The following is a 6329-nucleotide window of genomic DNA, read 5'->3' on the forward strand; positions in this document are numbered from 1 at the left end:
CAGTTAGGTGTCAGTCACATCTATATGTCTGGGTCTCTGGAAAGAGTAACAACTTTTTTCCACCCCCTAGTTAACCATGCAGCACACTGAAGAAACTGAGGCACCCACCTGTGACAGGTTGCTCCCTCTTCTGTGATGCTACCTGATGTACTGGGGTATCAATGAGCCTGCCTGTTCCACCAACCTGGGCTCCCTCACCCTGTCCTGCTAAGCCAGGCCCTCAAGCCTCCTCTAGCACAAACACAGGTAGGGATACACCCAGCTGCAGAAAGGCAGACACTGAAATCAGCACTGCGTGGGAAGGCTTTCAGCTAAGGAATTGCCTAACGCTCAAGTGCACATCCCCTCTGGAGTGTAAACCCAGAATTGTCTTGTGCTGCACAGAAATCTGTACAGCATAAGCTCATGAAAATCGCCCCCTCCCTCAATGTGGAGGAAGATATGCACAGCTTTTTGCCCCCCCAGTTATGAATTGCACAAACTGGTGTATAGAAAACAAAAACAAGTTTATTAAGTACAAGAGGTAGATTTTAAGTGATTATAAGGGATAGCAAATGGATCAAAGCAGATTACCTTAGTAAATAAACAAAAAACGCAAACTGAACTTAACACACTAGATAGATAGGATATAAATTAGCAAATGCTCACCCTGAGTGATAAAAAGGATGGCAGATTCTTAAGTCACAAGCTGCCTAGGCTTTCCCAGGTTTTCATACACAGCTAAAGATCCTACTAGCCTAGGACCATCGCTTCCCACAGTTCAGTCCTTGCCACTCAGGTGTTTCCAGGTGTGTTGTTGCAGGGACAGTAAGGTCCCCCCAGGATGTCATTGTCCCCCTTTTATATCTTCTTCCCACTTGCTGGAAAGCTCTTTTGCTGTGAGCTGGGTCAAACAGTTCCCATCGTGTAGTGCTATCTCGAAGAAGTTTCTATTGTATACAGTTCCTGGGGTAACCCTTGTGCCTGTGTGCATTTCCTCCATAAGCCATTAATATTGTTTGGCCTTTTTACTGTTGTACCTGAAAGGCTGCTTGTGGGTGTGTTCAACCTCACAACGTGTTCAGTAACACATACATCACCAAACTTCATAACTTCACATACAACAACACACACAATCCAAGGAGATATTACTGTCTAGCAACACACAACTCATTTAAAACCCAAAAGAATGCAGTCCTCACCATATAAATCAAGCAAGAGATGCTGGCCAATCCAGCGGCTCACTCCCATGGCTCCATGAGGAATGGCAGTACCACTCTTCTGAAATCAAAATCATAAGCTCTCCCCCTAGGCAGAGGAAAGGTGCATGCTAAGGAACGTGTCTAGTAACCTTAATCTTCTCCCACCATTTCTTAGAGCACATACTATACATGCAGATAAAATTACATCATCACTTACCTGCAAAGAATATTAAACTGTTTTTTGTCTAAATTAGAAGCACACTTTTAAAGGGTAAATTGGTTAAATTTACAATTAAGGAATAGTGAAGGAATAATCAGAAGTCATCCCAAAAAGATATATGCAGAGAAGCTCCATACGCTCAAGGTTAAGTGTATCAAATCCATGGCAGCAGCAGCTGCTCGTAACTTCTGAGAGTCAGGGCTGGGCAAAATTTTTTGTACTAAAGCTTTTTTTTTTTGGTGGGGGAGGAGGGAGACAAAAAAATGTAGATCCAGTGATATTGAGATGTTTTACAAATCCCATGATGCCAAGTTGTTTCAGTAAAAAAAAAAAAAAAAAAAAAAAAATCCTAAAAAATTCCAAATAAGAACTTCAAGTCATTTTGAACCGAAAAATTTTCAAAATTTCCTTTTAATTTTTTTAAACAATAAAAATGTTTTAAATGGTCAAAATCAAAACATTTTATTTGACCCAAAATGTTTTTCACCCAATTATTTTAATGGCCAGCAAACCTAAAAAACCATTATTCACACAGTTCTAGTAAGCGCCACAGGTCTCAGTTTAATAAGCAGGAAATGCTACCTTCCCTCACCTGTACTGCTTACCTGCAAAAGGCATAAGAAATGTAAATGAATTAGTTGCTCAAAAGTTGATATTAAGTTATAGAGCTGTCTCACTCACCTTTTGTCCAAGCGGAGCATTATTTGCAAGAATGGTATCACAAGGTCACAGATTGAAGTGGATTTAGAGGCAAAGTTAAAACTAAACAAAGAAACTTCTGAAATCCTCACAAACATGAGGTCAGTTGGACATTCACTGCGATTTTTGCATCTCAGTTCAACGTGTTCTAAGATATATACTTCCATTTAGAGCACACAGGCGGCCAGCAACCCAGGGAACCAAAAAATAAAAACATAAAATAAAATAAAAATATTACTTGCTCCTGACCTAAACTTAAAAGCCATGCATTCATGTATAACTAAATAAGGGCAACCCAGAATTCCCCACTCAAAAAGTCATGTCTATGACCTCCAATGATCATGCTACATTGTAATATAACAGTGATTACCCACCCAATCAGTTAAACCCTTCACCAGAGTCAATTCCACCTGTGGGCTATATTCCATCACCTTGCAGAACTCACCAGGAATTTTACACAAAGGCAGAACTTGGCCTGTGGAAAGAAGAATTTTGCCAATAGGGAAAAACAAAGCTCTTATTTTAAGGCCGGAGGCAGCAATTCAAACCCTTCATATGTTCCATGCAGCAAGGAAGAAACTGAGGCACAGTTATCTTTTCAGTCTCTTTTTCCACCACCTTTCCCCTGCTCAGATTATTCCATCCCTGCAATTCTTTTCCCATGTCCCTTACAGTGTTCTTTTCATATGCACTGTCCCGCTTCCTATTAAACTCTTCCCTAGTTCTCTCTTCCTCAAAAGGATCCTGCTGTTGTCACTGCACTTTCTTTAGACTCCCTCTCCAGCCATCCAAATCCACCTTCAGTTGCTATAGAATCTTGGGATTCATGTTCCATCTCTCCCCAATTGCCCCAGAACTTCCCACTTCCAACATCCCAACTGCCATTCCAAACTCCTACGGCACCTTCTGTCTGCAGCATCAGTTCTCTTTTAAAGGGAGGCATCACCCAAAACATTCTTTTTTTGCTTTGCACAAGATAGAGGACGCGAATATCGCTCTGGGTGCAGGACATCACCTAGAGCTCAAAGTTAAGGCTAGTTGTTTGCGTTTGGATGGCACTAAATGGCCTGCTACTTTTGAGTTTCTCCTAGGACTCTGTTTAGTCCATTGGACCCATAATGCTCTTCAGGATTTGTACACCTGCCTAGCTTTATATGTCATCTACTACAAGAGTACTTCAGAGATGGAGTGAAGATTTATGATGTTTTCAATAGTTAGTTGAAAATGTAAACACCCTGCATATGCACAGATATTTCCATTCAATAGCGCATATAAAGAAACTGAGGAGGAAGATTAGTTTTTATTTTCAGCCCTGGTCACACAAATGCAAGAGTTTTAAGTGCACATAAGAGGCTTTTTTGTGCACTTAGGATAAGGATATAACAACTCAGTTTGGCTATAAAAATTGACAATAGTTTTCTTATTTAGCACAAACATTTCAGACCTAAGTTGTCCTCAGTCAAGGTACCTTAAGAAGAGTGTCCTCTTCTGGTCCAATACGTGAATATAGCTGAACCGCTCAGTAACAGTGATCATAATATAATTAAATTTAACATGCTTGTAAGGTAGGGGGGCAGCGAATACCAAAGAAACTCACCACAGTAGCATTTAATTTCACAAAGGGCAACTACATAAAAATGAGGAAGCTAGTTAAATGGAAATTAAAAGGAACACTCACAAGAGTGAAAGGCCTGCAAGCTGCATAAAATCTTTTTAAAAACACCATAACTAAATGTACACTCCCCCTCTCTCCCCCAAAAATGTAAGACCACCAAAAAATGCCACCATGGCTAAACAATGTGAAAGAGGCAGAGATAAAAATTGGAAGTTAAATCTGACTGAGGAAAATAGAAAAAGAGAATAAACACTAACAAGTGAAGTGTAAAAGTTTCAGAGTAACAGCCGTGTTAGTCTGTATTCGCAAAAAGAAAAGGAGTACTTGTGGCACCTTAGAGACTAACCAATTTATTTGAGCATAAGCTTTCGTGAGCTACATCCGATGAAGTGAGCTGTAGTTCACGAAAGCTTATGCTCAAATAAATTGGTTAGTCTCTAAGGTGCCACAAGTACTCCTTTTCTTCAAGTGTAAAAGTGTAATTAGGCAGGCCAGAAAAGAATTTGAAGAGCAACTAGCAAAAGACACAAAAATTAACAGCAAAAAAATTGTTAAGCACATCAGAACCCGCCTGCCGAACGATCAGTGGAGAGTACTCCTGGAAGAAAAGGTTGTTGTGGAGAAGCTAAATGAATTCTTTGCATTGGTCTTCCCTGTAACAGATGTGAGGGAGATTCCCACACGCCAGCCATTCTTTTTAGGTGACAAATCTGAGGAACTGTCCCAAATTGAGGTGTCGATAGAGGAGGTTTGGGAACAAATTAGTAAATTAAACAGGACTAAGTCACCAGGACCATATGATATTCACCTAAGAGTTCTGAAGGACCTCAAATGTGAAATTGCAGGACTACTAACTGTATGTGTAGCCTATTGCTTTAATCAGCCTCTGAATGAGAATAGCTAAGGTAACACCAATTTTTTAAAAAGGCTCCAGAGGCAATTCTGGCAATTACAAAAGTTGGTACACCTAAGAGTCAGCACGGAAGAGTCAACATGGCTTTTGTAAAGGGAAGCCATGCCTCACCAATCTATTAGAATTAATTGAGGGACCAACAAACACGTGGACAAGGGTGATCCAGTGGATATAACGTATTTGTACTTTCTGAAAGCTTTTGACTAGATCCCTCACCAAAGGCTCTTAAGCAAAGTAAGCAGTCGTGGACTAAAGAGGGAGCGTCCTCTCATAGATCAGTAACTAATTAAAAGATAGGAATCAAAGGATAGCAATAAATTTTCATAGTGGAGAGAGGTAAATAGCAGAATCCCCCAAGAATCAGCCCTGGGACCAGTGCTGTTCAACATATTCATAAATGATCCGGAAAAAGGGGTAAATAAAGAGATGGAAAAGTTTGCAGAGGATACAAAATTACTCAAGCTAGTTAAGTCCAAAGCTTACTGCGAAGAACTACAAAAGGATGTCACCAAATTGGGTGACTGGGCAACAAAATAACAGTCAAGATTCAATGTTGATAAATGCAAAGTAATGCACATTGGAAAACATAATCCCAACTACATGTACAAAATGATGGGGTCTACATTAACTGTTCCCACTCCAGACAGATCTTGGAGTCACTGTGGAAAGTTCTCTGAAAATATTGCTCAATGTGCAGCAGCAGTTAAAAGGTCTAACAATGTTAGGAATCATTAGGAAAGGGGGTAGATAATACAGAAAATATCATGCCACCATATAAAGCCATGGGTACGCTCATGCCTGGAATACTGTGTACAGTTCTGGTTGCCCCATCTCAGTAAAAGGTGTATTGGAATTGGAAAAAGCACTGAGAAGGGCAACAAAAATCATTAGGCGCACGGGCGACAGGTGAGCCCCCCTTCAGGGAGGCTAAACTGCCGGCCCCACTCTTTCTGCCCACATCCCACCCTGCGCTGCAAGAGGAGCCCCAAGCCTCCCCCGCCCCTAATGCTGCTGGAGGGGAGCTTTAGCCACCCACCCGCAGGCCCCCTGGCCCAAGCCACTAGCCCGACTCCTGAGACAGCCAGAGGTGCCGGCAAGCAGCAAACCCCAGCCCCAGGCCGCTGGCGGAAGCTGAGCCCTCGCCGTCTTCAGGGGAGACAGGGAGTGAGGCACTGCCTTGGGGCAGAACAGGGCAGGGCCATGGCTTGGGTTAGGGGAGGCTTAGCCTGCCCTGGCCTTTGATACCTGCTGCCTGTGATTAGGGGTATGGAACAGCTTCCATATGAGGAGAGATTAAAAAGACTAGGACTGTTCATCTTAGAGAAGAGATTACTAGAGGGGGATATGATTGTGGTCTATAAAATCAGGACTGGTGTGGAGAAAGTGAATAGGGAAGTATTATTTGCCCCTGCACATAACACAAAAACCATGCGTCACCCAATGAAATTAACAGGTAGTAAGTTTAAAACAAAACATAAGGAAGTATTGCTTCACACAACACCCAGTTAACCTGTAGAAGTTGTTGCCAGGGAGATGTTGTGAAGGCGAAAACTGGGTTCAAAAAAAGAATTGTGTAAGTTCCTGGAGGATAGATCCATAAGTGGCTACTAACCAAGATGGTCCTGGATGCAACCCCAGATTTGGGGGTTCCTAAACCTCTGACTGCCAGAAGCTGGGACTGGATGGATCACTCAATAAATT

The 6329-nt window shown here is 41.8% G+C and overlaps 1 long non-coding RNA gene across 1 annotated transcript; it reads right to left on the reverse strand.

Annotated features, from left to right (window-relative positions):
* Positions 1-485: 485 nt before the first annotated feature.
* On the reverse strand, positions 486-4051 carry LOC140895149 (uncharacterized). Its single transcript, XR_012154120.1, has 2 exons — positions 2083-4051; positions 486-1287 (listed from the first exon to the last, which is right to left on the reverse strand). It is a non-coding gene; the product is annotated as an uncharacterized lncRNA (long non-coding RNA).
* Positions 4052-6329: the final 2278 nt, after the last annotated feature.

This window comes from Lepidochelys kempii, chromosome 10 (assembly GCF_965140265.1).
Source record: "Lepidochelys kempii isolate rLepKem1 chromosome 10, rLepKem1.hap2, whole genome shotgun sequence".
NCBI lineage: Eukaryota > Metazoa > Chordata > Testudines > Cheloniidae > Lepidochelys > Lepidochelys kempii.